Consider the following 12,542-nt stretch of genomic DNA (forward strand, 5'->3'; position numbering starts at 1 on the left):
CTTCTATAAAGATTTGCATGCGGACTTTCCAGTAGGCATACCCTTCACCACTGAATATGGGTGGTCGGTTAATGGATGAACCATCACCACCAAACGGGTTTGTAGAACCCATTATATTTCCCATAGGATCACGAATACGCGGTTGAGCTAGCACTTCGTACTAGTTTTGATACCACTTGTTAGGTATCAATGGCTAAAACACACCTAGAAGGGGGGTTAAATAGGTGTAGCGGTCAGAGTATCCGCTTTTCGCAAACAACAAATAATGCTGAAATAACCCCAGATTAATCAATTAATAGAGAAAGAATAATCGATTAACGCAAGCAATTTAATCGATTAAAATAGCTCAGATTCGATTTCTTGCACGACAATCAACTGAGATCGAAGCAAATATACAGAGCTAACATATATATCAGAGTTACAACAGTATAGTATAGAAACATATTATTGCAATTAACACAGCTATACAAAGTAATCGAGTAAAGCAATAAAGAGAGACAGGGAAAGAAAAGCGTGCAACACGATTTTTATCCTGGTTGGTTTGCGGGTCCACTTGCTAACTACATCCAGGCCTCTCGGCAGATCTGGGAGATTTTTCTTCACTATAATTGAAATAACATTTTACAAACAATTCTTCCAATTACAACACTTAGACTCTTTCTTGAAACTAAAGAATTATTCCTTGGTTTGACTCCCTTCCTACCGCCCAAGAAAACCTTTCTTGCGGTGTAGCCCCAGCCAAGAACCTATTCTTTCTATCAAGATCTCTAAGCTAATGAAGATACAACACAATCTCGTTGGTGGTAAGACACCTTGAGATTCCCAAAGTTACAACACTTTTGACAACAAAAACATAGAGTAATCTAAAGCAATTACAATGCTCAAATTAAACAATTAAGACCTTACTCTACAACTCTAACACAAGTCTCATATAACATGATAATGCATTAGCTAAAAATAGAGTTTACAGAATATGAAATCTTTCCAAAAACATCAAGAAATGCATGAACATATGAGATGAAATGATGAGAAGTTAAACATGAAAGGCCTCTCAATCCTAAAGCATATAAATCTCTCTTTTATAATCTCACAAATGCAATTTCATATAGATGCAGCAATTAACACAAAATATGCTCTAACTCTCTTCAAATCTAACATGCAAGTTATGGCTTCAGTTCTGAAAACGCAATTTATAAAGAATCCATTCTACAGCCTAGTTAATCGATTAAATCCTTGGTTAATCGATTAAAGTGTTACAAAATTGTAACTGATTCGGTTTTCCAAGTTTTCTGTTCCAACTACTTTTCAAAAACTTATGTTAATCGATTAAAACACACCTGAATCGATTAACTGCATATTTCCAAGTGTATTTTTAAATTGCAAAACTCAAATACGTTATGCACTTAACTTATACATGTTCAACACTAAGGTTATGCCTAGGATGCACAGATAACATGTATACATGTGATGCATGATCATATTATGAATGCCATATCTCAAAAATAAATTGATTTAATGTTTTATGCATATGAGACATGTATTCAGTTTACCTAAGCCTTAGACTCAACCTAAACTAATTACTAGTCTAAGTCTAATACCGATATTGAGACTTCAGTTTACCTAAGCACGTTGATTTGTTGATGATCTTCAAGCTCTTATGAAACACAAGTTGTCCTCATCAAAACCAAAACACATAGTGAGCAAGCTTTCCAAAGTGCTCCTCTTGACATGCGCACTTTCACGGTAGAATGGATTTTTGTACCCTAAATTCATATAAGATTTGTCCAATTTTGTTAAAGAGTTCAAAAGTTATGCCAAAAGTAGAATTTATCAAAATACTATGCAAAGAGCCCGAATTTCTCCTGGTGATACACTACATGCAACAGTAACAACCAGATAAGGCAGAAATGGAAATTCGTGTTAAATTTGAGTAAACATCCAAAACATGCCATCAATAACATCCTAAAATTATAGGAAACTACCACAACAAGTTTAAATCTGGAATTTCCCTTGGAGATGCACTATGTCCAACAGTAACAACCACAGAGGGTGTAATTGGAAATTCATGTTATATTTGTGTGAGCAACCAAACCTTTTCATCAATTACATCCTAAAATCTCACTACACAACCACAAAAAGTTTGAAGCCAAAATTCAAAGCCCGATTGATTTAACTTAACATGAAAAATTCAAGACAAATTCAAAATAAAACTTCAAAACTATACAAGAAATGGAAAATAGGTTTTTTAGATTTTCAAGACATAAAATGAAAAGTCCGGTATAATCAATTTTTCCACACCAAATGCATATAAATTTTTTCCAATTCTGATAAACAGTTCAAAAGTTATGCCAAAAATAGATTTTATTAATAAACTATGCAAATTGCCTGAATTTCCCCTAGTGATGCACTACACGCAATAGTAACAACCAGACATGGGTAAAATCGAAATTCTTGTTAAATTCAAATAAACAACCAAAATTTAGCATCAATAACATCCTAAAATCATACGAAACAACCACAAAACCTTTTAGCCCGAATTCTACTAGTGATGCAATACACGCATCAGTAACAACCATGGAGGGTAGAATTGGAAATTCATGTTATACTTGATTGAACAACCAAAAATTTGAACCAATAACATCCTAAAATCATAAGACACAAACATAAAATATTTCAAGCCAAAATTCTAAGTGTGACTGATTTAACTAAACAAGAAAAATTCAAGACTAACTCAAAACAGAACTTCAAAGGTATGGTAGAATGGATTTTTCTACCCCAAATGCATATAAAAATTGTCCAATTCTGATAAATAGTTCAAAAATTATGCCAAACAATAACTACCAGACATGGCTGAAATTGAAATTCTTGTTAAATTCGAGTAAACAACCAAAACTTTTCATCAATAACATCCTAAAATCATAGGAAACAACCATAAAAAGTTTCAAGCCCGATTTTCCACATGTGACGCACTATGCGCAACAATGACAACCACGGGGGGCAGAATTCGAAGTTCATGTTATATTTTAGTGCACAACAAAAACATTGTATCAATAACATCCTAAAATCACACGACACAGCCACAAAAAGATTCAAGCCTAAATTCAAAGCCTGACTGATTTAACTAAACAAGAAAAATTCTAGAGAAATTCGAAATAAAACTCCAAAAAGAGAAAAGAAAGGGAAAACAAGGTTATTTTGGATTTCCATGAGGGAGTTTTCAAACATAGTATGAAAAGTCAGGTTGAGTGGATTTTTCTTCCAAAATGCATATAAGATTTGTTTGATTCTGTTAAATAGTTCAAAAGTTATGCCAAAAGTAGAATTTATCAAAATACTTTCCAAAGAACCCGAATTTCTCCTAGTGATACACTACATGCAATAGTAATAACCAGAATGGGCATATATGAAAGTCCATGTTAGATTTGAGTAAACAATCAAAACTTTGCGTCAATAACATCCTAAAATCATTGGAAACAACCACAAAATGTTTCAATCTGGAATTTCCCCTAGTGATGCACTACGTCCAATAGTAACAACCACGGAGGGCCAAATTGGAAATTCATGTTATATTTGAGTGAACAACCAAAACTTTTCATCAATTACATCCTAAAATCACAAGACACAATCACAAAACTTTTCAAGCCACAATTCAATGCCTAATTCATTTAACTGAACAAGAAAAAATCAAGACAAATTCAAAATAAAACATCAAAAATAGGAAAGTAATGAAAAATAGAGTTATTTTGGAATTTTAGGAGGGAGTTTTCAAACATAGTATTAATTATCCGGTAGAATACATTTTTTCTACCCCAAATGCATATAAAATTTGTCCAATTCTGATAAACAATTCAAAAGTTATGCCGAAAATAGAATTTATCAATAAAGTGTACAAAGAGCCTGAATTTCACCTAGTGATGTACTACATGCAACAGTAACAACCAGATAGGGCTGAAATCGAAAATTTTGTTAAGTTTGAGTAAACAACCAAAACTTTGCGTCAATAACATCCTCAAATCCTAGGAAACAACTACAAAAAGTATCAAGTTTGATATTCCACATGCGATGCACTACGCGCAATAGTAACAACCATATAGGGCAGAATTGAACATTCATGTTATATTTGAGTGAAGAACCAAAACTTTGCATCAACAAAATGCTGAAATCATATGACACAACAAAAAAAGATTCAAGCATAAATTCGAAGCTTTACTAATTTAACTGAACTAGAAAAATTCAAGACAAATTCAAAATAAAATTCAAAAATAGAAGAGAAATGGGAAAATTGTTTTTTTTTTTTGAATTTTCAGAAGGGAGTTGTCAAACGTAGTATTAAAAGTACGGTATAGTGGATTTTTATATCCCAAATGCGTATAAAATTTGTCCAATTCTGAGAAATAGATCAAAGATTATGCCAAAAATATAATTTATCAAAATATTATGCAAGAAGCATGAATTTCCCCTAGTGTTGCATAATCTGCAACAATAACAACCCCATAGGACAGAAATGGAAATTCTTGTTAAATTTCAGTAAATATCCAAAAGTTTGCATCAATAACATCCTAAAATCATAGGAAACAACCACAAAAATTATCAATTCTGGATTTCATCTAGTGATGCACTACGTGCAATAGTAACAACCACTGAGGGCAGAATTGAAAATTCTTACTATATTTGAGTGAACGACCAAAATCTTGCATCAATAACATCCTAAAATCACGGGATAGAACCAAAAAATCTTTCAAGCCAAAATTTAAAGCCTATATTAATTTAGTGAACACGAAAAAATTCAAGACAAATTCAAAATAAAACTTCAAAATTAGAAAAGAAATGGAAAAAAGTGTTTTTTTGAATTTTCAGGTGGGAGTTTTCCGACGTAATATGAAAAGTCCGATAGAATGGATTTTTCTACCCCAAATGCATATACAATTTGCCCAATTCTGATAAATAGTTCAAAAGTTATGCCAAAATAACATTTATCAAAATAATATGCAAATAGCCCGAATTTCCTCTAGTGATGCACTACGTGCAACAATAACAACCATGGAGGGCAAAATTAGAAATTCATCTTATACTTGAGTAAATAGCCAAAAATTGGCATCAATAATAACTTAAAATCACATGAGACAACTCTAAAAAATTTCAAGCCAAAGTTTTAAGCGTGATTGATTAAAGTGAACAAAAAAAAAATTCAAGACACATTCAAAATAAAACTTTAAAAATGGAAAAGAAATGGAAATTTTCAGGAGGGAGTTTTCAGACGTAGTATGAAAAGTCCTATAGAATTGATTTTTCTACCCCCCAATGCATATAAAATTTGTCCAATTCTGATAAACAGTTCAAAAGTTATGGCAATAATAGAATTTATCAAAATACTATGAAAAAAGCCCGGATTTTCCTTAGCGATGCACTATATGCAACAGTAACAACTCGACAGGGCAGAAGTCGAAGCTCGTATTAAATTCAAGTAAGCAACCAAAACTTTGCATCAATAACATCTTAAAATCATTGGAATCAACCACAAAAATTTCTAGCCCTAATTTCCCCTAGTGTTGCACTACGTGCAACAATTACAACTACAGAGAGTAGAATTGGAAATGTATGTTATACTTGAGTGAACAACCAAAACTTTGTGTCAATAATATCCTAACATCACAAGACACAAGCATAAAAAGTTTCAAGCCAAAATTCTTAGCACGGCTAATTTAACTGAATAAGAAAATTTCAAGACAAATTCAAAATAAAACTTCAAAAATAGGAAAGAAATGGAAAAAATGTTTTTGTGGATTTTCATGAGAGAATTATCTACCCCAAATGCAACAATAACAACGAGACAGAGATGAAATCAAAATTCGTGTAAAATTTGAGTAAACGACCAAAATTTAGCATCCATAACATCCTAAAATCATAGGAAAGAACCACAAAAAAGTTTCCATCACAAAATTCCCCTTGTGATGCACTACGTGCAACAATAACAACCATAGAGGGCAGAATTGGAAATTCATGTTAAATTTGAGTGAACAACCAAATCTTTGCATCAATAACATCCTAAAATCACACGACACACCCACCAAAGTTTCAAGCCAAAATTCAAAGCTTGACTGATTTAACTGAACAAGAAAACTTCAAGACAAATTAAAAATAAAACTTCAAAAATAGAAAAGAAATGGAAAATAGGTTTTTTAGGGATTTTCAAGAAGGAGTTTTCAGACATAATATGAAAAGACCAGTAGAATCGATTTTTCTATCCCAAATACATATAAACTTTGTCCAATTCTGATATACAGTTCAAACGTTATGCCAAAAATAGAAATTATCAAAATACTACGCAAAGAGCACAAATTTCCCCTAGTGATGCATCCATAAAATCATTGGAAACAACCACAAAATGTTTCAAGCCCGAATTTACCCTAGTCATGCGCTACATGCAACAGTAACAAATTCATGTTATATTTGAGTGAACAACCAAAACATTGCATGAATAACGTTCTAAAATCACACAACACAACCACAAAAATATTCAAGCCAAAATTCAAAGCCTGACAGATTTAACTGAACAAGAAAAATTCAAGACAACTTCAAAATAAAATTTTAAAAATAGATAAGAAATGGAAAATAGGGTTATTTTGGATTTTTAGGAGAGAGTTTTCAAACGTAGTATGACCTTGGCACAATTTTGATGAAGACACGTACATCATAAAAAAGAAGATAAGGAAGAATACTTATGAAGACAAAGAAGACAAAGCTTCCAGACAAATTAGTCTAAGTCTAAATATGTACTTCTATCCTATACTCTTGGGTATACAATAGTAGTAATGCTCAAACTATTTTTTAAGAAAATTGAAACACTTCAAGTATAAACAAAACAATTTTCAAAAATAGTGTGTAATAGGTTAGTGTATCTAAGTAACAGGTTACATAAGTGAGAAAACAGATTACCCAACAAAAACTGTGCAGGGTAATCAATTACCCAAATGTTGTAATCGATTACTCTAATTAAAATTTAATTGTGAGTTGGACAGCGTGTATGAGTAATTGATTACTCAAGGCTGTAAACGATTACTGAGAGCTGTTGCACAAGTTTTCATATTTCAAAATGAATGGTTTTCATCCCAAATGAAATGGTTTCATTCCAATCAATTCCCCTTTCAAAGAGGTCTTATGGATGGTTGGGAAGCCTATTTAAAGGAATTGAAACTCATAATCAAAAAAGAACTCTTACACAAACTTTCAAACATAATTCTGAAAATTCTTTGAAATATTTTTCTGCACTTTTGCAACTTGTTTTTAAACTTTCAAAGTGAATTTTCTATGTTGCTTGAAGTAAAGTGTTTCAAAGTTTAACAAACATATAAGAGCATTATTACTTAGTATACAAAGAGTTATCGGATTGCAAGTGATATTACATTCAATACTTGTAAAGGCAATCCTACCATTATTGTAAATTCTTAATTCACATTTCAGAAATCTTTCTTTCACAAGGGTGTGATTGGAATAGGGATAGAGTCACTTGAGAATGTGTTTTTCAAGAGTGGCATAAGTATTAGTGAGTGTTCGGTAAGTGGGAACTGCGACACCTATTCAACCCCTTCCAGGTGTATTCTGTCACTGATACCTAACAAAGAAATCTCTTATGCTGCAAGAGTACTAGACATAGCATTCGGTGGACAAGAAGGTGAACTAGTATAAAAATTCTTTTTAATTCTCTCCTCCCTTATCTCTTTCATTATTTATTTGTTTCATTTCTGCATATATTTTCTACTGCACTTTAACTCTTGATTTTGCAGAAAAAGTAGCCATAATTTTAGTCAACTAATCCACCCCCTAGTTCCAATCTCCTTCTTACAATTGGTGTCTGAGCTATTTTTGAGTAAGATATTCTCAAATCTGATCCTATATCGAAGATGGCCTCAAGATCATTCCTAGGACAAGGTTCTAACATCAACTGCCCTCCAAGCTTTGTTGGGGAGTGCTATGTCTTTTGGAAAATCAGAATGAGAATCTTCATAGAATCTCAAGACTTGGACATATGGAATGCAATTGAAGAAGGACAATATGAACCCTTCACTGTAGTCAACAATGTAAGGCAAGTAAAGCCCAAATCTTCATGGAATGATGAAGATAAAAAGAAGGTGAAATATGATCTCAAAGCAAAGAACATCCTCACTTCAACACTTGGCATTGACGAGTTCTTTAGAGTATCAAACTGCAAATCTGTCAAAGAAATGTGGGATACTCTAGAGACTACACGTGAAGGAACTGAGGAGGTAAAGAGGTCGAGACTCAACACTCTTTCCCAAGAATACGAAATGTTTCGTGTGAAACCTGGAGAGAAAATTATGGATCTTCAAAAGAGATTTACTCACCTCACAAATCATCTCATTGCACTTGGTAAGGTACTATCAAATAGTGACTTGAACTTGAAGGTTCTAAGATCCAACCAAAGGTAACAACCATTTCTGAAAAGAAAAGTTTATTAAAAATGTCCTTGGATGCTTTGTTTGGTAAATTGCAGGAACATGAATTAGAACTCTTCCAACTTGACCAACATGAAGAGCAAGAGAAGAAAAAGAAGAATATCTCTCTCAAGGTGAAAGTAGACAAATACGAATCATCAAAAGATGAATCTAAGAAAGAAGAAATGGAAGACTGAACAAGATTACTAAAACTGAACAAATGAGGAAATTCACCAAGAACAATGACGCCTCCACTTCAAACCAAAAATTCACATGCTTAGAAAGTGACAAGCCTGGTCATATGAAGATGGACTGTCCAAACCTAAAAAAAATAATTTCAAAGGGGAAGAATGAAATGAGGACTGGACGGAGAGCCTATATTGCTTGGGAAGACAATGATACCAGTTCCGCCTCTGAACAAGAAAATGAAGAAAAAGCACATCTCTCTTTAACGGCATCTCATCATTCTGATGATGAAGAGGTAAATGACACTAAACTATATTCTTCTAAATTACAAACTGCATTGAATTACTTCCATGATGAATATGTCAAACTCACAAAAACCTTTCTAAAACAAAAAAGTGAGTTAGATGTATTTAGAAACAAACCCTCATCATCTTCATCTCAAAACTGCACTACTCTTGAAAATAAAGTTTTCAACATTAAGTCTTGAACTTAATAAACTGAACAAGAGTAGTAAAAGTCTAAAAAAGATCATTAATGATCAAAGACACTCAACAGACCGAAGAGGTCATGGCTATTCAAAAAGCCATGTTTCTAAGAAACAAAGTGTCTCAACAAAGATAAACTTTCATAAACAACGTATCCATGCATTTGAACATAGTAATGATAAATCTAGGATACATAACCATCAACCCACATGTACATATTGTAAAAGCCATGGGCATACACCAAATACTTGCCATGTAGGACCCAAAGAATATTGGGTACCTATTAAAACTTAACTTGTTTTGTAGGATAATTTGAGTACAGCCTGCAACTTATGTGTTAGGTATCAGTGGTTACAATACACCTAGAAGGGGGGTTGAATAGGTGTAGCGGTTAGAATAGCCGCTTTTCGAAACACAACACTTAATGCTGAATCACCCCTAATTAATCGATTACAGGATGAAGATAATCGATTAACAGAACAAACTTAATCGATTAACAGAACAAGGATAATCGATTAACGCAACAGTTTTAATCGATTAAACAGAAACAGTAAGCTATTACAAAAACGATTAATTGCACAACAGTTAACCGATAATGGAACGAATAACAAAGCTTACAGATTTTATATCAGAGTATCATTCATTATAGCATAAGTACATAATGTATCAATTAATTCCACTAGCAACTTAACAAACAGTTAGGTTAATCGATTAACGTAATAGCTTAATCGATTAACAACATTTTAAAACGTGTTCCAGTAGCAACCACTTTTCAAAGAGTTGGGTTAATCGATTAAAGGATTAGTTAATCGATTAACAACAATTTAAATGTGTATTTTGAAATATAAAACTTCAAATACGTTATGCAATTAGTTTATACATGTTTAACACTTAGTTTATGCCTAGAATGCACATATACATGTATTTATGTAATGCATGAACATATTATGAATGACATATCTCAAGGATGAAATGATTTAAAAGATTTATGCATATGAGACATGTATTAGGTGCCCTAAGCCTTGACTCAACTTAAACTAGATTCTAGTCTAAGCCTAGTACCAATTAAAGACTTAAGCACGTTGATTTGTTGATGATCTTCAAGCTCTTATAAGCACAAGTTGTCCTCATCAAAACCATGACATATAAAGAGAGCTTTCCAAAGTGTTCCTCTTGACATGCACACTTTCATTATGGTACTCGGACAACAGCTTCTCAAAGCACGTGATGGGTGATAGAAATAATTTCTTTATCCTTACTCCAAGGGACAAAGGCTATGTCACATATGGTGATAACAACAAAGGAAATTACTTGGAGTTGGTAGAATCAGAAAGCCACCCTCAACAACTATAGAAGGTGTATTGTATGTTGAAATACTCAAGCACAACCTACTAAGCATAAGTCAATTATGTGACAAAGGTTTTCATGTGGCATTCTACCCAGATAAGTGCATCATCGAAAGTATGAATTCTCTAAACTCATTGGTAAAAGGATAAATAATATATACATATGACTAACATAGACTTCTCTTTATCAATAACATGTTTAGTTGCTAATGATAATCATGATGAATGGCTTTGGCATAGGAGAATTGCTCATATACATATGGACCATTTGAATAAAGTCAAAAAGAAAGATTTAGTTGTTGGTTTACCTAAAATGAATTTTGTTAAAGACAAACTATGTAGTGCTTGTCAAATGGGTAAACAACCAAAGATTTCTTTTAAACCTAAACACATGGTTTCTTCCAATAGACCATTGTAATTACTACACATGGACTTATTTGGACCCTCGAGGACAAGAAGTTATGGTGGTAATTACTATGCTCTTGTTATAGTATATGATTTTCCGAGATACACTTGGACTCCATTCTTAGTGCATATGCATGTTCTTTAAACTTTCAGTTATATCAAATGGACGTAAAGAGTACTTTTCTCAATGGATATATTTAAGAAGAAGTGTTTGTAGAATAACCTCTTGATTTTGAAGATTTTAAACATCCTTCTCATGTTTACAAATTAAAGAAAGCTCTCTATGGCTTGAAGCAAGCTCCACATGCATGGTATGATCGTCTAACAAATTTTATACTTAAAAAGCGACTTAGAAAAGGAAAGGTCGACACTACACTCTTTATAAAGAAAATAAATCATCATACTCTTCTTGTTCAAATTTATGTAGATGATATTATTTTTGGTTCTACTAATGAGGTTTTGTGTAGTGATTTTGGAAAAATCATGCAAGGAGACTTTGAAATGTCCATGATGCGTCCCGATGCTTGCTGATCTGGTCAGATGTGTGGTTCCAAGCTGGGCGGTCCAGGTGTTCCACTAAGCTGTCTGCTTGAGCAGGTCGGCTTATGCTAGACTTGTGTTCTGACTGTGCCATGCTTGTGTTCTGACCGTGCCAGGTTGGGTCTAACCGTGCAAGACTGGTGTTTAGGTGCCAATTTTAAGCACATTGTTTGTGTTTGATTAATTCTTCTCTTTTCCACCAAAATCCTACAAAATTTATTAGAAAAGAAATACACAAAGCATATATACAAGATTGTGATATTTTATCCAAAAAGTTGTCATTTCAGATTATTCAACTTGAAAATCCTACAAGATTATACTCCACCAAAATCCTACAAGATTGTTAAAAATTCACAAATCATGAAAAATCTCATTAAAAACAATTTTTTTATCATGCTTAATCAAATTTAAAATCATGTAAATCATAACTTAAAAAATTAGCCAAGTCTTGAATTTGAATAAGCTTTACATTTTGTTTGAGGACAAACAAAGTCTTAAGTTGGGGGGATTTGATAAGTGCCAAAAATACCTAATTTTCATACACTTTTCATGGCACTTATCCTAGGATAAATTGAGAAAACCAACTTAATTCAACACTTTTTGGATAAAATATCACAATGTTGTATATATGCTTTGTGTATTTCTTTTGTAATATATTTTGTAGGATTGTGGCGGAAAAGAGAAGAATTAATCAAACACAATTAAAGACTTGACTCAACTTAAACTAGGTGCCCTAAGCCTTGACTCAACTTAAACTAGATTCTAGTCTAAGCCTACTACCAATTAAAGACTTAAGCACGTTGATTTGTTAATGATCTTCAAGCTCTTATAAGCACAAGTTGTCCTCATCAAAACCATGACATATAAAGAGAGCTTTCCAAAGTGTTCCTCTTGACATGCACACTCTCAATCTCCCCCTTTTTGATGATGACAAACACTACATCAACTTCATCAATTGTAATAACAATTGTTTGATGAATAAGCTTGAAGATTGTTGGCATGATTGATATGATGCGCAAATATATCGGAAGCTGTTATAACGATCAATCTGCATAATCAAAAACAACAAAACAACCTTTCTCCCCCTTTTGACATTATCAAAAAGATAACCCAGGTCAAAAAAGCTG

Source organism: Lupinus angustifolius, chromosome LG03 (assembly GCF_001865875.1).
Source record: "Lupinus angustifolius cultivar Tanjil chromosome LG03, LupAngTanjil_v1.0, whole genome shotgun sequence".
NCBI classification, from domain to species: Eukaryota; Viridiplantae; Streptophyta; class Magnoliopsida; order Fabales; family Fabaceae; genus Lupinus; species Lupinus angustifolius.